Below are 23,363 nucleotides of genomic sequence, written 5' to 3'. Positions count from 1 at the left end.
AGGTAGGGTAAGTGTGCGGTAGTGTCGGACCTTAGGGTTAGGGGTGGGTTAAGTGAGTTAGGGTTAGGGTGCAGGTAGGGTAAGTGTGTGGTAGTGTCGGACCTTAGGGTTAGGGTTTGGGTTAGGGCTAGTGGATATGTAATGTAGTGTAATGTGTTATTTACGTTTAGTGTGTCGGTGTAATGGTGTTCGGTGTTTTGCGTTGTCGGTATTGTGTGTTGTCAGTTATTTGGTGTCGGTGGTTTGTGTGTCGGCGAACTGGCGTGTCGGTGTTCTAAAGTAGACCCCTATATCTATATCCCATATATATGGGTCTAGGACACATGCTTGACTAGCATATGTCCGAATCATAAAACATCGAACACACATACACGAAAGCACTTAACATCGAAAAGTGATTCCGTGTATGTGTAGTTCAAAAAAAAATCTACGCTTCTGCAGGGGGGCTTAGCCCACCTGCACCTCCCATGTGGGGGACTGTGCCCCCCACACCCCCCCTACTTTATTATTCTCACTCCGAGATCGCACTACAGTGGGGAAAAGGGAATTTTCCCTTACCTGCACTGTAGTCCAATCTACAAAACAGGCACACATACACGGAAGCGCTTGTCGATGTTAATCGCTTTCGTGTATGTGTGTTTGATGTTTTGTGATTCGGACATATGCTAGTCGAGCATCTGTCCGTATCCCATGTAAATATATATATATATATATATATATATATATATATGTATGCATGTGTGTGTGTTTATATGTATAGGTTTTCTCAGTTATGTTGAGACACCCATATGTCAAACTTCCAAACATTGATCACAATATGTTGACATGCTTCCATGTATGCACTAAGATATAACCTCAGTGCATTAAAAATTTAAAATAAAACAATCAACAAAACATTGTTTTTTGCAGAGGGCAAGCCCTATGCACCCCCACATCTGCCACTAATTATATATAATAACTGTCACTCATTCATCTTTAACACACGTGACAAGAAAGCTGTGGGTTTTTTTTAGATGCTTTAATACTTAGAAACACATCAGGATGGATAGCAGCATCATAAAATATGAACGAACTAGTTAACAGACAGACCTTATGTACATACATGCTTACATCTCAACGGCTTACTACAAAATGGCAGTCTAGCTTGCACGTGCTCAGTATTTATACAATTGTGCAAGCCCAAGGATAGCTTCTTAAAGGTATATACACACATATTGATCTACCTCAGTGGTGCACAACTTCCAGCCTGGGGGTCAAATCCGGCCTGCCACTCTACGCCATTCAGCCCCCAGAGAGTAACAAAAAAATTTAAAAAAGTGAAAAAATGTTATGCCTTACTCCAGTCATGCAAACTTTCCAGCACGTGCTTACTTATTTAATTGACTATAGTTGTGCACACCTCTAATTTTAGCTATGGAAGTAACTATTCTTTCTTGTTTATAACTTGTAGTCTGTAAACAGAAGTAACTTTCTGCAAGAGTTTGTAATAAGTCATGGCTGCAAGCCAGAATAAAGTTAAATGCAACATTGATGTTGTAAACAGACAATTTCATGACTGCTGTCTTAAGTAAAAATGCCAGTCACCTGTACCTATTGTTAACTCATAACGACTTATTATGTTTTGAGGTGGCCCGCAGATGCATTAAGAATTTGTGTAGTGGCCCTTCCCACAAAAAGGTTGTGCACCACTAATCTACATCTGTAGCTGTGTGATCTGACTGAGAAAGACATTATCTCAAAAGCTTTGTGTTTTGTGTGCTTTTATTAAACATGGTTTGGATGTTGGACTCCTGGTTTGTTTTTTGGCTGTTCTACTTTTTTACCATTTGGAGTCCTTTAGCTGCCAGATAAGTTTTTCTGTGTTTAGCTGTGTGATCTCTCAGCTCATCAAGATGTGTGGAAGAAAAATGTCTCACTTCCATGACTTCAAAATCAAGGTTCTTATTCTCATGCTCTTCTGTGATGTTTCTGGGTGATCTGAATAATGTATCAGCAAAATAAAAAAGTTTGCCTTTCTTGTTGACAAGATTGAAATTAGACTTTTGTAATCTCAGGATTATACATTGCAGTCTGGCTGGAGCTGAATGACTTACTATGTTTTGAGGTGGCCCGCAGATACATTAAGAATTTGTGTAGTGGCCTTCCCCACAAAAAGGTTATGCACCACTAATCTACATCCTCAGTCTTAAAAAGACTGCTCTTTGAAAAAACAATATTCGAGTTAGACATGCCTTACTATATACATTAGAAACAAAACACAATGTTAATGTCCAAGTTGCTTCATATCTGTTTCAGGGATTATAGATGTGACCATATTTCATAACATAACAGCTGGGACCAAATTTTGCAACAGGGACAGTCTGAGGTGCACAACTCATATCAGGAACTTCTGGATTCGTCACAAGAACAGGAATGTCCTCTGGAACCTCCTCTGGAATTGGAACACTAGACAACTCACTCTGAGATAAAGAGTCTTTCTCACAGGCTATGTCCTGTGTTACAGGCTCAGACACCAGTCTCAAATCTTTCTGATTCCAACTAAAGATTGCTCCTTGTGATTCCACAATGTAAGATCTTGGATCTGGACAGATACTCTTCATGACACCAATCTGATTATAACCTTTGGATGTTTACATGCTCCTTCTCATAATGGATTGAGCAGTTTGCTGGTCTTATTGTAGTAGGACTTCTGGGTTAAGCGCTTCTTCAACAGACTGGCTTTCACTAACCTGTTGCTCTTGACACATGGAACCAGCAATTGACTACTGATAGGTAACGTGGTTCTGATTTGTCTAGAAAGAAGTCTGAGCAGGTGAACCAAGATGTGTACCACAAGGAACATTTCTGAGACTCAAGAGATTCAGGAAAACATCACTATTATCTTGTTTTGACTTCTCTAGTAATTGTTTTGCACTTTGAACTGCACGTTCTGCCAAACCATTTAACTGAGGGGACTCTGGACTATTTATGACATGAGTAAAGTCCCATTCTTCAGCAAATCTTTTGAACTGTTGGCTTATAAACTGCGTGCCATTGTCAGAAATAACTTTGTGTGGACTACCATGGACTGCAAAATAATGCTTCATCTTAGTAATGACAGCACTGGAGGCTACATTAGGAAGTAGGTCAATCTTGAACCAATTGGATTAAGAGTATACTAACACCAAATAATGTTGACCATTCCACTCAAAAATATTGGTGGCTGCTGTTGACCAACGTAGATTTGGAATTTGGTTCAGCTGAAGTGGTTCCTTCTGTTGATGTGTCTTTGTACTATTACACTCAGAACAAGATGAAAGTACTCTCTCAATGTCTTGTGACATAGAAGGCCAAAATACTAACCCTCTCACCCTTCATTGGTAAATTCGGTTCCTGAGTGACCACAACACAAGATAGCAATGTACTCTGGTTGCAAGGACTTTGGAACAATTACTTTTGGACCTTTCATAATGATACCTTTGACAGGCAAAACCTCATCTCCATATAGAAAATAAGGCTTTATTTCTTGAGATAGACTGGATTGCTTTGATGGCCATCCTTGAATAATAAAGTGGTTGAGCCTCTGTAAAACTGGATCTGTAGCTGTGTGATCTGACTGAGAAAGACATTATCTCAAAAGCTTTGTGTTTTGTGTGCTTTTATTAAACATGGTTTGGATGTTGGACTCCTGGTTTGTTTTTTGGCTGTTCTACTTTTTTATCATTTGGAGTCCTTTAGCTGCCAGATACATTTTTCTGTGTTTAGCTGTGTGATTTGTCAGCTCATCAAGATGTGTGGAAGAAAAATGTCTCACTTCCATCACTTCAAAATCAAGACTCTCATTCTTGTGCTGTTCTGTGGTGTTTCTGGTTGATCTGGATAATGTATCAGTAAAATAAAAAAGTTTGCCTTTCTTGTTGACAAGATTGAAATTAGACTTTTGTAATCTCAGGATTATACATTGCAGTCTGGCTGGAGCTGAATGCAAAGGCTTTCTCAAGATAGTGACTATAGGTTGGTAGTTTGTTTTCATCTGGATAAATCTACCAGAAACATAATCATGTAACTTCAAACATGCAAACACAAATGCCAGAAGCTCTTTCTTGATCTCGCCATACTGCATCTTAGTTTAAGTAAGAGTTTTCAGTGCATAGGCAACAGATTGATCCTCTTGTAGAATGACTGCACCGAGACCAAATGTCAAAGCATCACAGGAAAGTTTGAATGGTTTGTGAACATCATAATATCTGAGAGTTGGTGGATTTGCAATTCTCTGTTTCAGGACATCAAATGCTCTTTGGTGTTGCTCTAACCAAGACCAGGGTATATCTTTGCATGTCAGCTCTCTGAGTGGTGCTAATTGTTGGCTCAAATTTGGAATGAACTTGCCTAGGTAGTTGACCATGCCAAGAAAATGTTGCAGGGCTTGAACATTGTCTGGTGCTGCCATCTCGAGAATGGCTGTTTGCTTAAAAGGGCCTAGTCATAAGCCTGAACTCATAAATAAATAATTAACATAAGTAACTTCTTGTACCGTAAACTTACATTTCAGTGTATTGAGCTTAAGATTCATTTGACGTCCCCTTTCTTGAACTTTTCTGAGGTTTGTGTCATGCTCTGCTTCATCCTGACCTCCTACTAGTATGTCATCTACTATCAAAGAACAAGGATGCCCTGAAAAATGTTGCTCCATTGCACATTAAAAAACTTCACTTGCAGAATTTATCCCAAATGGCATTCTTAAAAATCTGTACCTGCCAAATGGAGTAATAAATGTGGTGAGCAATGAGGATTGTTTGTCAAGCTGAATTTGCCAAAACAAAGACTTTGCATATAGGTTAGAAAGAAATAGTGGCATTTGGCATCAAGGTTGCAACTTCTTTGACTGTGTGCATTGGATGATAAAGGATTTTTAGTGCTTTGTTCAAATCTCATGGATCAATGCATATTCTGATGTCATCTGAGTTTTTCTTATGAGCTACCACCATGGAAGATACCCATTCAGTTGGAGTTGCAACAAGACAAATCACACCTTGTCTCACCATTTTATCTAACTCTATCTGACTCTGTCCTGCATGGCGATTGGAACTTTATCTGCTGGCCTGACAACAGGACGGATCTCTGGGTCTAACATCATGGAGTACACAACTGGAAGCTTGCCTACTTTGTTATCAAAAAATCTGCATAGGTAGAAAAAAAAGTACCGGGCAAAATTAGAGTAGTGGTCTTTTAAGCTAACATGCTGGACTTCCTTATTAAATGAAAGCAGTCCCATTTTCAAACTGTCTCTGAGCCCTAATAATGACTGGACATGCCTTTTGACCACATAAAATAATACGTTGTACCTTCTTCCAGCAGAGTTACATGAAAGCACTACTGAGCCTTCAGTCTGAATTTCTTCACCTCTGTAAGCAACAAGCTTCACACACCTTGCCAAATCAAGCCTTTCACCATGATACACTCTTGCAAATGTTTCTGACACAACATTGTACTTGGAACCTCTATCAATTTTGAGCTCTGTGGGTTTGCCATTTATCCAAACATTACAAAATACTTCATTCTTTGCCCTTAAATATAGTGCATTGACCATTTCATGAAGCATTGACACACCATCAACATAAAGAGTAGCCCCAACACTATATCATGGCTTTCTAATTGATCAACTCTTTTCTTAAAATGTTCCCTTTTAATAAATAATGTTGGCCTTTTGATTTACAAAACCTTTTGAAATGGTTCCACTTACTGCATTCGTGGCATTGTTGACCAAAATCTAAACATTTTCCCTTTTAGATTCATGACTTCCATCACAATTATGACAGTTAGCAATAGCTAGATGGGGGCCATTGCTTTGAGTTTGCTGACTCACTCTTATGCGTCACTGAGACTGTGCAAACTCATGTTGATAGTATGCAGCATGTTATTAAAAGAAACAGGCCCACGCTCATGGCAGCAACTGTAGCCCCTGCAGCACTCACTGGTAAACCCCAGAACTTTCTAGCAAATTCCAGAGTTTGAGCACTGTCAGAGGTCTCTGTGCACTACAATTAAATACAGAGCTTGTAATAACATTCAGATGCATGATATACTATTCAAAATACTTTGCAAAATATGCTCTGCAATAGCTGTATTCTACAAAATATGCCTTGTACTGGCTGTACTTTTGCGAAATAGCTTTACTGTAACATTGCACAAACATGTAAACACTTTATGCACTTCTGATAACTGAGATATCTTTGCTTAATATGAAAAATACACGCTTTGTGAAAATGCAGTAGTTTCCCTTTATTTTATTGGTTTTATGCAATTCAGTCTATTTCAAACATTTTCCTAAGTAATTTGAATATTTTATCAATATTGTACATATGAGTTTATGCAAATATCATTTAGAACATTCTGTATGCCCCATTTCATATTATGTGAAAAAGAAATTGTACTCAGCAAATTTTTATACCTGAAATTTGTTTCTGACCTGTTTGGCGAAGTTTGCACATTTAGTGATGATTCACTCCTGTATATTCCTCCTGCTCTAAGCAAGTGCCTTAAGTCATTTTAGCCATGCTGCCTTTAACGTCATGCCCCTTGGATATGCCATTTCTGATTCCATGTTCTTTAGACATGCCACTTCTGGCACCATGTCGCTCATTTGTCTCTAACACATATGACAAAACGGCTGGGGTTTTTGTTTAGATGTTTTAATACATAGAAACACAGGATGGATAGCAGCATTACAAAATATGAACAAACTAGTTAACAGACAGACCTTACATACATACATGCTTACATCTCAATGGCTTACTACAAAATGGGAGTCTAGCTTGAATGTGCTCAGTATTTGTACACTTGTGCAAGCTCTTGTATAGCTTCTTAAAGGTATTTACACACATATTGATCTACACTAACTCTAGATTACACAAAGGGCATATTTCCAACCCCAAGAATTGTGCGATCTGACTCACCTATTATGTGGTCAAGTAAACAGATGTTGAACAATACACACGCACACACACACACACACATATATATATATATATATTCATACAATCATACATAAAATCATATTTCTTTCTTTCTTTTATCTTTCTTTCTTTCTTTCATAATGTTCTCATTAAAGAGGTGGAAGACAGATGTATTCCAAGGAATGAGAAACAGCTCTGAGATGATGTCACCACCCTTCCAGTCCTTCAGCAAAGTCTTTTAATAACACTTCTTCCCAGCCTGCCCCTTTCCATTCCTAATTATCCTTATTTAAGACTAAAGAGTTGTAGGTCTGCTTCTGCCAAGGAAATAATTTTCAAGGACAATTATGGACATCATAGAAAGAGACCAGGTAGTGGATTTCTTAGTTCTGAAACTGTCAGAAAGAGATCAAACTCTAAGAATATTATCCATTTATAGACTCAGCTACTACTACCCAAAGAGATGATGCATATTGCTTTGTAAGGGAGCAGGGACATAGGTCCAGTTCCAGTATGGTACTAGACTGAAGAAGTTAAGGTACAAAATTCTGCATTGTATTTAAGTACTTTTAGCCTTCGATTAGTTACTTGAACTTAAGTGACTCACTGTCAGCCCTGATCCTACTCTTCCTACAAGACTTCTTGACATCATCAGTGATTTGTAATTGCTACTACTGATATACCATTACGTTGGACTCGCACAGAATTTCCACGTTCTTTGATCGCCATAGACAACACTTTCACAACAAGCTGCTTCTATTTGATCTTTAATTTGTTGTAGCAGTTTTACCAAGACATTTTCTTGGTTGCAGATGTTCTACTTTAGCTTAGACTTCTGAGGTACTTCCAACTCACTTATGTTTGACTTTAATAAAGATCTCATGACAATAAGGTCTGCTTTGCTTTGCTTTTTGGAATCTGTTATCACTTTGTCTTCCTTATTTCGAAAGGGTGAATAAGTCCAGGGTTCTGGCTTTATATCATTGTCATGAAAAACGTTTCAGGCCCATGTTGTTTTTCACTTTTCTGTATCTTATGGTGGTGACATTGTCATCTTACTTCTACAACACTGTCTTAAAGTGGATGGATAGCTTCTTCCTTCCTTGTCTTGGAAATTTACCACTGACTTGCACACTGCTAAGTCCTTCACCAAAGCCTTGAGACAGACTTTCACTGCCTCCTTCTACCTTCCCACTTCAGTCTCTGAATTTATATACATCTTTGACAGGGATGCAGATAGCTTAATGGCATATTGGACCCAAGTCATATTATTCAAATAGACAAGAATCTCAGCTTCATGTTCCTAAAAGAATGATTGATCTCCTAGTACTGTTACTTCTTAAGCCCAAGACCATCGTTGTGAAATTAGATAATTACTTTGTAATACTTGAAAAGCAGGAAGGTTATATAACTGTTTCCAGCTGTTCTGCAGGAAACAATACATACTCAAGAATGGCTATTAACTACTTTTTTTTTTGTAACAGTCTTTAAGCAATGGCAGATAATGACCTACTTTTTAAGAAACATGCTGAGGTGGATGCTGCTCCCTTCATCTCCTCACTGAAAGAATTTTCTGGAGGTGACCGCCCCAGGGAAGAACATGGTGCTATTTGTTCTGACTCACTAGAGGGGCATGGGGCAGGACAGTGAGGAGAGCAAATAAATTCACTAGTATAATTAGTACAATTTCTTTTATATACTATTCCCATCCTCACTGACTGCTGATAATGTTCTTTACTGAAACTCAAAGTCTCAAACTTTTTATTTCATGGTAGCCCAAAGGAGTCCAAGGTCAGGTTATTTGAATCATTGACTCTGCAGAGAGTGCTAGTCCCACTGCTCTGGCATTTGGTGAGGATGCAAGATTATTTCATTCACTATCAGATCTGCAAGAAAATAAATGTTTATTTAATGTGCTGGCAATGCATCTATGATTTGCTCTTATTAAGATGGACAGTATGTAGAATAGCAGGATTTGTGTTAATCTGTATTTTCTGAAGAATACAAAGTCTGAAACTCAAATGTATGTAATTAATTAGTGACTAAAATCCTCAATGATTTGTCAGAAAGCCACACATTTTGAGCGGAACAGATCAAACATATGAAGCAAAAATCTGGACAGTTGAGTATCGTGGTAAGGTGAGTGTAGTCTGCTTCATCACTGAAACATAAGAGACTGCGTGTGTGTGTGTGTGCGTGTGTGTGTGTGTGTGTGTGTGTGTGTGTGTGCACGTGCGTGCGTGCGTGCGTGTGTGTGTGTGTGTGTGCCTGCGTGCGTGCGTGTGTGCGCGTGCGTGCGTGCGTGCGCGTGCGTGCGTGCGTGCGTGCGTGTGTGTGTGTGTGTGTGTGTGTGTGTGTGTGTGTGTGTGTGTGTGTGTGTGTGTGTGTGCGTGTGTGCGTGAGTGTATGTGTGCATGTGTGTATGTGTGTGTGGTGAGTACTGAGGGTGGAGTCATACCCTTACATTCTACAATAATAAGCAACTCTTGCAGCATTTTGTGGAGTCATGGAATGCCACAAGACACCACTGATGTCCCTTTGAATGGGAATTGATGATGGGGGAACTTGCAGACACCACTGATATCTCTTTGAATAGAGATCAGGGATGGGATGGCATTAGCGACAAAGGATATCTTCTGTAAACTTGTGCCTGAGCAGCGCTTAAACAGAACAGAGATCAGGGAGTGGAAGGAACCATTAGCCACGAGGGATATTTTCTTTAAATTCATGCCTGAGCAGTACACACACAGAATGGGGATCGGTAAGGAGGCGAGAACCACAAGCCACCAAGCATATCTTCTTTAAACTCACACCTGAGCTGCCCTTACAGAGGATGAGGATCAGGAGGATCAAGGGAAACACTAGACAACAATGATCAATCGTATTTCATACATGAGCAGCACTTAAACAGAATGGAATTTGGGTATGAGGGACACTGGATACCATTGATTAGTATCGAAACCATGCATCCTTGACATGAGAAGCCTCTGTAGTAACCCCCTGCACTAACTGATACATCAGTGCAATTGGTGTTTTTACATATGAATTTAGAAGTGTGGGCAGTATACAATCTGTGCAACATATTGTCATGTATGGGAGGGCTGTACACTTTAGGCATACCTGTAAACCTTGAAAGATTTTGCCCTAGCTAGCCTTTACTGAATATATGGCTATATAGAGTGAAACATTGTAGACTGCCTTTAATTATTTTAGAATTATGTGGACAGGGAAAAGGAGACATTGTGGATGATCTGTCAACTGTGACAGGTATGGAGTAATATAGCAATAACCCACGCCTGAGTGTGGGTAATGCGGGATTTACCCACGGTTGGCGTGGTTTGGTCCCGAGGGCGAAGCCCGAGGGCCCAAACAAAGACAACCGTGGGTAAATCCCGCATTACCCACACCCAGAAGTGGGTTATTGCTATTATACTATGACATTATTTAAGAAAAGAAATAATTACTTTTCTTAAATAATGGCATTGTATAATGCCTCTTTGCTGCCCTTCTGCAGCTGTCTGGTATCCATGGCAGTTCTGATGTACTGTGCATGCCTCGCAGTACATCAGAGTTGTGGCCAAAAGCGGAGAAAGCAAGATCTCCGTTGCTTTTACTGTTCGCTATGTTAAATGGGTTTAACATAGCGAGACAGCTTTAAAATAAGCAACGAAGATGTCCGTTGATTATTTTAAAGCTGTCTCGCTATGTTAAACCCATTTAACATAGCGAAACAGTAAAAAGCAATGGAGATCTTGCTTTCTCCATTGCTTTTTTTTTTAAAACCTGTCTCGCTATGTTAAATGGGTTTAACATAGCGAGACAGCTTTAAAATATGCAACGGAGAAAGCAAGATCTCCGTTGCTTTTTACACACTGTGTCACTATGTTAAAGGAGTTTAACATAGCGAGACAGCTTTAAAAAAAGCAACGGAGATCTCTGTTGCTTTTTTTAAACCTGTGTCGCTATATTAAACTCTTTTAACATAGCGAGACAGTGTTTTAAAAGAGACTTATACTAATGGAAAAAGTCCGGGCGACCGGACCTTTTTCCATTAGTATAAGTCGATTTACAACGTGCACGCTGGCCAATCAGCATGCACGTTTTGGAATATTAATGGGGGGGGGTCATGGTATAATGAAAAACAATACACATTTACAACAAATACATGCAATTCTTGTAAAAACAAGATTCAGGACAGAGCAAGAACTTTAGCAGATGATGACTAAAGAATAGGACAACTTATTGTGAAAATGGACATTTTATAAAGCAGAGATTATGCCATTAGTATTTCCAAACAGTCATACCTAATTTATGCGGATGGCATTGGTATGTTAACATGTACAGACCAGTAAAATCATGCACACATTTAACAAAAGAATAATGTTTTCTGGGAATATTTGTCTCAATTTTATGGCTGAAAATCTTTAGTGCGCCAACTTGTAAATTTCAGTTTATGACATCTTGCTAAAAAACTCGTTAGATGTTTTATATAGAAATGGCTATTTAGTTGTATGCCTCATTAACAATATAAAATTTAAAACTGTCTCTTCTTCCAGAACTGCAACACTGTTATATTCGTCGGTTATTTTTTCCCATCAAAGGAAAAATGACATTATAGGTATCATCAGTTCCCTTTAGAGTTCATCTTAATTTCTTTCAGTCAGTTTCTGCATCTTGAAATCAAATAATATATGTAGAAAGATTTTACTGCAGCTTAGCAATGTAATTAGTGCAACACTCATGAGTGTATAACCCGAGACTACCGTGCTTTGATATGCTTCTGAATGAAAGGTGCATAATACATAAGAACTATAATCTAAAGGCGGCTACAGTATTATGAGTGTGCAGATGTATTATATACATAATAAGCTCGATAATCCAGAGGATTCAAAAACTCTGTGTAGGCTTAGAACGAAACCTACACAGAGTTTATGTGTTTGCATGATGAGCACCAGTATTAATTGCATATGCATTCTGTGCACTGCATTTAAATGTAAGCAAGCCTGGTTTCATGGCCAGCAACAGTGTGCCAGCCAGCAAACCTTGTAAAGCAAAACGGAGAACAGCAGACATGTAAACCTGTTTACCTATGGGCAAACTAAGTCTGCATGTTTGCATGGAATGCCACAGTGATTACCAAGGTTATTAATAAAGCAATGTATATAGTTCCAACACATTATATGAAAGTGTAAATAGTGCTGAGTATTGTGAAAACCTGTGTCAGGCATACTGAACAAATGTTGAATAAATGATCCATAAGGGTATGTACTCTGCATTATAAATAAACAGTCAAGGGAAGTGTGTGTATTGAATAGGGACACACAGAAGAATTGTAGAAATGAAAACAGGGAAAGAGGGCAGGTGAAACATGGTAATGTCCATAGATGAGGGCATGTCCAAGACAGCTGTAGCATGAACACTAATCACATATCAACATGATACAGTACAACTGCACGGTGAATGTATATTATGTGACTGTCACACAAGGTGACATAACATGTGGAATAAGCATCGTGACATGAACAATGGAGAGAACATATATCAAGGATGGTATATACAATAAGGGTTAGGTGCATATTGTGAAGCTGTGCAAAATGAGTTGCCTGAATATTACTGTAATGTCAGCAGAGGCCTCAACCAAGAGATGCGTATAATAACAGGCTCATGGACAACAGTAGAGAGAAGCACACACAATGATGGATAATATCAGAATAATACCACCTGTAATCCAATGTCTCTGACATAACATATGTGATTGTGAGTGATCATAGATGGTTCTGCAAAAACACTTGTGCTACTATTATGATTTCTCAGCAATCTATGAGGGGAATCAAGCACACCATCCTCAAAATTTAACATCTTCCAGAGGTGTTAGGAGGGACATTGCTACAACAGCTTGTGAGATTATGATCAATCCAGGCTACTTGACAGGTGCGCATGGCATATATATGGCACAATCCACACTGTCACTAATGTAGCCCATGCCATCAGTGTTGTCAATCAGCTATGTATGCACTGTTTGCATCACTGGAACATGTATCACACGTGCATCACTGGAACAGGTATCACACATGCATCTGGTATAAGACCTTGATGGGTGTTCCACACCTTCAAACAGTAATGTTTATGCAACAAAATGAATACTTAGGTAAGGCCAATAAGATGTATTGGAGCTCACTGTGGCAAATGTGTGACATGACACTTGAGTAACACATCCCTGAGGATGTGCAGGGAGGTACATGAAAAGGGTGCATTGTGTTGAGTTCTTGGTGTGATTGAGGCTGTGAACTGTGGAAGTGTAATTGCCTTTGATGTGTATTTCCTGCACATACTCAGGAGTTGTGTTACATACAAGGGAGAAGTCACCACTGTGGAAACATTCTAGTGGACATTCCGCATACCATCTACCTTAGTACACAGGTCAGATAACACTTGGTCTGCTCATAGGAGTGTGCTGTCTGTATTATAATTAGTTTCTGTATTTGCTTTTATAACATAACTAATTCCCCCATGGTTTTTGTTCAGCTCCTGTGTCCCCATGGTTGTAGCAGCAAACCTTTGTGTGTGTTGATACTGTCTGTATTATACTAATACCACACTTGAATTCAATGATTGTCCACAATCTGCAGTCTGCCAGAAAGCTGTTTGGACAAAGGACGTGTATGTCATTCTTGACATCTGTGAACAGGAAAGGGCCTAGCACACAGCCCTAAGATCTGGACCTGATCACTGGACTCTAGATTTAGGTCACTTCACACTCTGCAACATATTTACATGTAATGTATGTGATTCAGTGGTCCACCCACATGGTGATATAGGTGTTTATGGCCACTAGTGACAGTGCTGCAGTGATACCTCAGTGTGGATTTGTGTCAAATGCTTTGGCCTTGTCAAGTTATGCAGGATGATAGTGTTGTCATCATGCATCCCCTTGTTGACCTTCTTGAGGACATCTAACAGATGTAACAGACATGGATGTATCCTAAACAAATCACGCATGTCCTTCACACACAGCTGGGATATTACCAGTGTTCATTTAGAAAAGATCCATGCTGACATGTTGTTGTACCTCAAAGATGAAGAGTCAGGATATGTCTATGCATGCATGCATCATGTGATATCCCCCACCAAGTCAGATACATGGATGTTGATGTACACCCTTCTACAGAAACATATTCCGTCTGGAGGGTATGTTGAAGTATGGATCCAACCGTGTCTGGTAGGTCTATGTTTTGAGTCACACTAAAGGCAATCTATCTGTGATGCTGTCATGGCTCATTGATTCTGTGTTGTTAGCCGTACTGTACACACAGATGTGCTGACCTCCTTAACATAGAAACTGTGCAATTTTTCCAAGTATACTTTGGTTAGTGGACAGTGGTGACGGGGAGGGTGGGTAACGTGAGACAAACTGCCAGCTAGCAGTCTCGTAGCATCCACATGCACGTCTGTGCTTAGTTTTATATTACACATAACATTTCAAATGTATTAGAATTAATGATTTGTGAAAAGACCTACAAATACAAATTTGGTCATTCATCCAATCCCACACACTGGTACTATGCACACAATCATACAACTGCACAACATAAGTCTATATGCATTTAATGGGCAAGCTGTGTTTGAACAGCCTGATGCCATATCAGGACACATTACAGGTCAATTGTTTTTGCTTTATGCAGAACATTTCCTAACATAAATGCTTATAGTCACACAATGGTGCTGCTGACCCTCTCAATAATCTTTGGTTATAGCAACACAACTGCACATACAATGAATTCCACAAGGTTGCACTTGTATCAAAACATGTGATACATTGATATGTATATCACAGCAAAGTGACGTGGGTATGAGACAAGACGTATGTGAAAATGTAATCAATATGAATTGATATTGATTTGTGTCACAGAGCATTTAATGATAGTATGTTGACACTTGCACACCTATGCGATGACACAATTGTCACTGTGATGGTGAAATGTGAACTGTGTTGATTATAGATCTTTTCCACTGCAACAACACATATCCTAATACATCAACAATAATCATACAAGTGTATCATACTGTGTCACTCACATTACTCAACAACAAGTATCATTATGACACTGTCATAGTTCATGTTGGGGTGAATTTCTTGAAACATACCTCTCTGGACTATAGGAAGAAACACATGAATGAACTCACAGACTATGTGTTCCAGGTAGGTATGTCCGTAGCCCTAAGCAGCATTCTATTTTGACCCAGGATGATGCCACAGTATAAAGAAAACATGAACAACTTCAACCATTGTCTTAGCTTCTGGTCTCAATCCAAGGGGATCCAGTGTCTCTCAACCTGAGATGACATGGTCTACAGGCCACACGGATTGCCAGATATGGTCTGCACCTATGTTCTCTAGGATGTCGGATACTGGGAAAGGCACTTGCCTACTCCATAGTCCCTTTTTAGGTAATATGAAAGCAACAAAAGATCTGACATAGAAAATAATCTACTGGAGGCAAACTCAATGTTCTGCTGCTTAATGCTTGGAATCTAAACATGAAACTGCCCCACAGGAAATTGCCAACATGCTAGCTGATGGCTTAGTGTAAATGTCTTCCCCCTGACCCCACTAGCCATACCCCAAAGTATACCTGACACCAATCCTCTGCCTAGTGTCTCTAGATATCAGGTCATATCTGCACTCTCCAAGGCTAAAAACATGGCCTCCATGGTAACAGATAACATCCTAGGTTGCTTACTAAGTAATCTAAAGCAGGACATAGTGGACCCATTTAATGACCTCTTTAATCATAGCCTGAGAACTGGTTTGTTCCAGCAGAGTGGAAAACAGCAAGAGCAATCCCCTTGCATGGGGGGGGGGGTCATCAAATGATTCTGGTAACTATAGACCCATAAGTCTAACCTGTCTCATCTGCAAGCCCATAGAAAGAATCATCATGGGCATTATCAACAAGGACATAAATGGCCTTCAAACTTTAGACCCAACCCAATTTGGCTTTGTTAAGGGTAGATCTTATGTATTAAACCTAGAATATTTCTTTGAGAAAGTCATCACAGCCCCTGATGAAGGCAAGACAGTGCATACTACCTATCTTGACCTGACCAAGGCTTTTGACACAATCCCCCACTCAGGTATCATTGAGAAATTCTCCCAGCTAGGGATTAACCTTAATGTCACTAGATGGTTAGCCAACTGGCTCACAGACAGAACACATACTGTCAAAGTTGGTAACTGAACCTCTCCCAGTAGAGCTGTCACTAGTGGCATACCACAAGGATCTGTGCTAACCCTTCACTATTCAGAACCTAGTTCTTGGAAGTACAGGCTAAAGTAGATAGCCTTTGGTTAACCACGTTTTCTGATGATTACAAATTGGGTGCAATCACTAAATTGCCAAAGGTTGACAACATATTACAGGAGGGGCTAACACAGACAAATGACTGGTCCCAAAATCATAATGTCTAAAATTAAATGCAAAAAGTGCCATTATTAATGCCTTTGGCAAAGTGGAATTCCTCACTAATTACAGTATTGAAAACAACTCCCTAACATATACCCAGTGATGCAAAACCTGAGAACACAGATAGATACAATCTGAACTTTAGCAATCAAGTTTCCACAATGGTAAGGAAAGCTTTCTACATTGTGCACCTCATAAGTAAGAGCATTGCATCTAGGTCTGAGGATGTTATAACACCATTGTACTCGACTATCATGAGACCACTGATAGAGTACAATGCTCCCTTTTGCATGTACCACACCAGACACTTGGAGCAGCTGAAGAAATCACAGTGGTTTCTCACCAAGAAAATACAGGGCCCACAAACCATACCATGACATACATGGATAGACTGAAAGCCCTGTCACAGTACTCTACATAATTTAGGAAATGCTGCACATCTGCAAATTTAATGACTGAAGACTCATTATATGGGGTCTTATCCTAGCCTATGACACTAACAGAACATACTTTAGAGACAGATATAGCTGACAACATTAGCAGTTTCCGGTGAGAGGAAGATGGCAATAGCAGTATCCCAAATGCTGCTGTAAAATGGTCTCTCTAATGCCAACCAAGTGAAAAAAAACACACACACCAGTTGACTGTGGTGAGATTAGAGCCCTTACCTAACTAGGTACACAGACTAAATAAAGCAGAACTTAACGCTAGCCCAGCAGCACAAGTTTAACTTTTACAAGGCTGCAGGACAATTTATAGTGGGATGACATCATCAATGGATATTTGAGAGAAGATGCTGGGAGAGCTGAATGACATGGATATGTAGGCATGTAGACCTGTCAAAATACTGGTACTCCATGGGACTGTAGTGATGACTGCAGGATGCACAGTTATAATCTTCTGACTAGACAGACTGACACACATGCACACACATGCACACGCACACACACACACACACACACACACACACACACACACACACACACACACACACACACACACACACACACACACACACACACACACACACACACCAATTAACTGCAGTGAGATTAGAATCCCAACCTAAGTATACAGACTAGAGAACTCAATACTTTAAGGAAGTGCCACTGCACACGTCTGACTTTTACAAGGCTGCAGACAGTTTATAGTGAATGACATCATCATTGGATGTTTGAGAGAAAATATTTGGGATACCTGAATGAAATGCATAGCTAGCCATGTATAACTGTCAAGATATTAAGGATCTGCATGTTACCAGATTGATGAGTGTGAAAAGTGTAGCATTTGCTGTCATGTTTCCATTGTGCAGGTATACTTTATAAAGAACCATATGCAAACAGCTGTCCACATTACTGCAAGTACTGGAAAATCTGAATGTGTATTGTCAGTATAAAAATGTCCATGGCGTATAATAAAGCATTTTTTATTTATTTTTGTAGTGTAGTTGATTTATTTGTAAACACGTACTGAGAGACCATGTTTTAAGTGTATGCACGCAGATAACACATGGCTACAGTGTAAATATGTGTTTTTTTCTTAAAAAGCATCTTTCCTTGGTTTCTGTTTTTACATGTACTTTCATGGAATGAAGACTAAATAAGTAATACATGCTGTTGTGTGCTTTCCATAGTGCAATACCAAGCAGAAGGTTTGCTCCATTGGTTGCAAAGTGTTTACCCATGTGAGAAACACAGTTCTATTAGTTTGTTTATCCACATGCAAACACATTAAGCAAAGAGGCATGGTAGGAAACAGTGTATATTGTACTGAGTGTAAGGAACACCCCTGCTGCCTAGCTGCATCTGTGGCAGCAAGTGTAAAGGATTTGACAGATTTCTTTCGTAGCCTAGATGATATAAGGTTTGAATCTAGGTATATCTAATAGTTTTAAATATGTATTTACACTGCACTGAAATAATTCTGAATTCTCCAGTCACTGTGTGCTATCTTAGCTCAGTGTATTTAAGTGGCATTATGCTAAGGGAACTGCGCCAGTGAAGAGACATTCACTATTGCTGGTGTGCAATGCCAAACTCCTTGCAAACACAGATGCCAAAATGGGAAGGGCTCCATTTCTTTTTTTTTTTTTTTTTATTTATGTGTGTTGTGTGTGTTTCTATTTTTTGACCAGATTAAAGGTGTTAAAATGGGGTAGATAGGAACGTGTGAAATGGGGGGATAGCTGAGAGAAGAACCAAGGGAAAGCAATATGAGAATGTGAGGAGGTTGGTAGGAAAGAATTATACCTATCCCCTTCTTCAACAGTGTAAAATTAAAATATGTATCGAATATTAGCTGAATTTGGACTATCTCAACAAAGAGGGATGACAACAGCACAATCATGTTTTATAGCCAATGGGACTGAATCAACTGTCAAAGAAATAAGGCTTGAAAACGAAGAAGCTACACCCACAAGCCACAACCAATAAGTCCACAAATTTAATAAAGTTAGCGCTTTCGAAGGAGTCGATGCTCCAACTTCTTCAGACATCTCAAAATACATTACATCTAAAACTTATATATCATTAATTTACATAATCAATCATTAATCTAATCAACTTCATACTGCTCTTAAAAAAGCTTCTAGATTAACTTTCTCTTTCAAGCTCAAACTATAAAACATCAGATACACAAATATTTTTAAAAATATACAATAAAAACTTTCATATCCACATAATTACAAATTTACACATAATTTTACATATATAAATCACTGTAATAAAAAATTACATTTTTATTTTTATTATTATTATTTTCCATCAGAAAATACATTCCTGCTACCATTTCTAATCTACTTGCTAAAAATAAGCTCACCTTCATCTACTTAAAGCTTTAAGCTTCAAGATGCTTTTAATAGACATATACTCATTTAAACCGGAAGGGGAATATGCCTGAGTTCTTATTTGCCAGAAGGGTTCTTGCTCTTCCAAAATAAGTTGCCATGGTCCCCCTCTTGGGTCAAGTACTATTTGGTATATGACAGCATACTCAGACTTCTGGCTTGGATTGTCTATATTGTGCTTAGCCAAAGCATTGTTGATATCCCCCTTGTGTATATTGTACTGATGTTCGTATACCTTCTGCTTAAACTTTCTTTCAGTTTTCCTGATGTAAAACAAGGGACATGAGTTGCAAATTGCAACATACACTATTCCTTTTGACTCACAATTAAATCTACCTTTTATTTTGTAGATTTTATCCCTTATCTTAATATCAGTCCTAGTTTTAATGAATTTACAGTATGAACATGCCCCACATTTCCTCATACCTAGCATTTTTAGTTGAACATTCCTCGTATTTCTTATACTTCTTCTTTCTACTATATTCTTTAAATTAGGTCCTCTCTTATATGTGAACGTGGGCTCTGTACCTAAAATTCCACAGATCAAAGGGTCATCAGATATAATAGCCCAATTCTTAATGAAAATGTCCTTGATGCTTCTAGCATCCATTGAAAAGTTAGATAAAAAATTCAGGCTTGGACTATTAGGTTCAGTTCTCAAACCTTTCTATTAAGATCAGCTTGGATTAGTATGTGGATGCTACTTGAAGCCTCCTTGTTGGATACCAAGGGTTTAAAATGCCCTGTCTCTCTCTTATTTCTGACTTCTAAAATAATTTCTGTTAGAAGCCTTTGAGGATACCCTCTTTTGAGAAACATTGATTCTAAAATCATACATTCCTCAATGAATTCATCCTTATCTGAGACCATTCATTATGGCTCACTGGGAATGATCATGTTTATTCACAAACAACACGTTTAAACAAAATGTCCTTTGGTACACCCGGTATCAAGATGACATGTGTTTGGTCTGGAAAGGAGATGTTATGTCTATAGATAATTTCATAAAAGACATTACTAGTTCAACTGATTTTTTAGAGTTTATGTACAACGTTGGGATTGATACAATCACATACCTTGACGTGAGAATAACTAAGGATAAGATCAAAAGACAGTATAAGACAACCATCTATAGAAAACCTACCCATTCAAATGCTTTCTTGCACTTTTCTAGTTGTCACCCCTACCACCAAAAGAAAGCAGTAGTCAAGGGCCAACTAGTAAGGGCAGCAAGAATGGTTGAGTTGTCTGAAGAAGTTGGAGCATCGACTCCTTCGAAAGCGCTAACTTTATTAAATTTGTGGACTTATTGGTTGTGGCTTGTGGGTGTAGCTTCTGCGTTTTCAAGCCTTATTTCTTTGGTTTTTGTCTTTCATCCATTTTTTGGTCGTTAAACTGAATCAGCTGTGTGAAGAAGACATGTGTGTGAAATGGAGATCTATGTATGGGCCAATATTTATTTTTTTTTGCGAGACAGGTGCCAATTTTTTTTCACTTCAGTAATAGAAAAAATCTTGGGTAAGGGACATAGGTATTTTTGGGTCAGGTAAGTAGGGTAGGTGAGGAAGCAGATGCAAACAAAAAGGACACAACATAGAAAAAAGAGATAGTTGGTTGGGGTAAGAGGATAAACAATATAGTTAGTAACATCATATGTGACATACAGTGGATTATCACAATAATTAAGCATGTTATCTCTTCTTTTACATTTATGTATACTTCTTGACAACTACAAACTACAAGTAAGGATTGCTCAAAGTAATCCTTGTGCTGTGCATATATTGCACATATGCTTGGCCCAGCTATACAGGTTAAGTTAACAGCAGGGCATTTATGCCACTTGTGTTGAAATTAAATTGAGTAAAAATATCTTTTAAGAATTTTACTATATATTTGTTACTTGTAGTATATGAACTCACACCATCTGACTACAGTATTAGACTTTACTCCTACAGTTGGCTTGTGTTACAGACTGAAGCATGCATGCTTGCTTTTACAGTTAGGATATGCATAGGTCATGTGCTACTACTGTATAGAAGATCAATACTTTAGATAAAATAATAGTTCTGTTGTGCTGCATACATACCCGTTGCTTCCCTCAGTCTCTCTAGATACTCACCATGGGCACCATATTCTCTTTGTTGGCATACATACCCCTTACTTTCCTCAGTCTCTCTAGACACTCACCATGGGCACCATATTCTCTTTGTTGGCATACATACCTCTTGCTTCCCTCAGTCTTTCTAGATACTCACCATGGGCAACATATTCTCGTTTTTGGTGGAATAAGGAAAAGAGAACAACAGAAAGGCATTATGCATGCCAGTCTTGCCTATATGCAGCTTTCTATCTACTATAACTTCTCTTTATCAGTATACTTACACAGCTGTGAGATGTCTGCAGTCCTAAACTCATCTAGCCACTGCTTGAGTGTGTACCTCTTGCACCTTTTCAGATCATTAAAATGATGTGTACACTGTTCTCCAGTCTGTGGAATGCCAGTTGCACTGGAGACATTCTTGGCCAGACTATTCCATGCATGAAACTTGTACTGGGAGGCTGCATAGTCCCCCTGCAGAAACCTTTGCCTTAGGTGCTTTACAAGGAGTCCAATGAAGATTCTAGACTCCTGAACACCCCACTTCTGTGCCCTAAATGGGCATATTCCCTTCTACCACTTGACGTGTCCAACCAGGGAAAACAGCAATAATTACCAGTCAATGCATGTTACAGCATTCACTAGTAGTGTGCAAACCCAAATAACAATGTTAACTGTGTTTGCACAATGTTAAGCAGACAACAACAGTGCCAGAGAGGAAAACAGTTTTTGAAACTGCAAGGGTAATCTGAGACTTGGCATTATTTTGAGGGTTGTTTGCTGCTGTAGCTGTTAGATGATTTAACTTTGCAGACGTGTACTGTGGTCATTAATTTTATGACCTGACACATTTTTTTCTGGCTTTACACACTAATAAAATAAATTTTTACAATGTGGGATTCAAACCTATGCTTAAGAGACAAAACACTTTCTTCTACACAGGGGATTTTTCATCCTTCCCACAGAAGAAGTGCTTTTCAGACATACTCATGAAATATATATAAAGATGTATGACAGACTGAGGGGTTAACTATATATGTGTGTGACCTGACAAAGTCCTGGTTAATTCATTCATGTGTACATGAGTATTACTGAAGACTGAAGGCCATCCAAGGACAGATAACGCAATTATAATTACAGAAACATAATAGTCAGTATACCCTCAGTGACACAAATAATTCATATGAGCTCCACTGTTATACATACTTATTGTGTTTTATAATTGTGTTTACATTTGTATGTATTTATTAAAACTGAGTGTGCAACACTTAATAAAATTGGGAGTGTGTAATAATTTTTTCATGTGAATTTTAATATAAAGTAAAATGAAACAATGGTAAAAATATTTGGCATTTGCTGTATTAGACCCCAGGATTATCTATACTGCTGCCCTACACATAGACCTGTTGCCACAGGAATAATTAAAAAACATTTGGATATTTTCATATTCATTATTAACTTGCGTGTGTTAACTGCAGCACAATGCTGCTTAGCATGTTTGCACAGTGCCCAACATATTTGATAGAAGGTATACATTTTGAAACTGTCTGCTTCCTCTCTGCAGATGTTGGGGAAGGTTGCTAACCATCGTGCAACACCATTTAGCAGGTTTGCATGATGGAAAGCAAAAAATGCCTCAATGTATCCTTTCTGAAATTGAGAATGTCTGCATCCTGTCTGCAAGTGTTCTGTCTGCTTCATGTGTGGGCCATTAGTCTGCATTTGCATGGTAGTAAGTGACAAGCCAACATGAGAGGCAAAACTAAATTTGTTTTATCCTTGTGAACAGTGTTTCTTAGGTTTCATCCTTAAAAGATAAATGTGGGAATTGAACTGTGATCTACAGAGAGCATATACTATGTGTATCACAGTGTTTGGCAGATATGCTACACACACACACACACACACACACACACACACACACACACAAACACACACACACACACACACACACACCCGCACACACAGACACACATATGCACACACACCCACACACACATGCGCACACACACACACACACA

The 23,363-nt window shown here is 38.8% G+C and overlaps 1 protein-coding gene across 3 annotated transcripts in view; it reads left to right on the top strand.

Annotated features, from left to right (window-relative positions):
* The window catches only part of LRRN3 (leucine rich repeat neuronal 3), a 471,899-nt gene that overhangs the window by 253,302 nt on the left and 195,234 nt on the right, over nt 1-23,363 (top strand). The gene's annotated exons all lie outside the window — the stretch shown is intronic.

This window comes from Protopterus annectens, chromosome 11.part0 (assembly GCF_019279795.1).
Source record: "Protopterus annectens isolate FY-2018-M chromosome 11.part0, PAN1.0, whole genome shotgun sequence".
NCBI classification, from domain to species: domain Eukaryota; kingdom Metazoa; phylum Chordata; order Ceratodontiformes; family Protopteridae; genus Protopterus; species Protopterus annectens.
The sequence above is the reverse complement of the archived record's forward strand: the minus strand, read 5'-3'. Positions and strand labels throughout refer to the sequence as shown.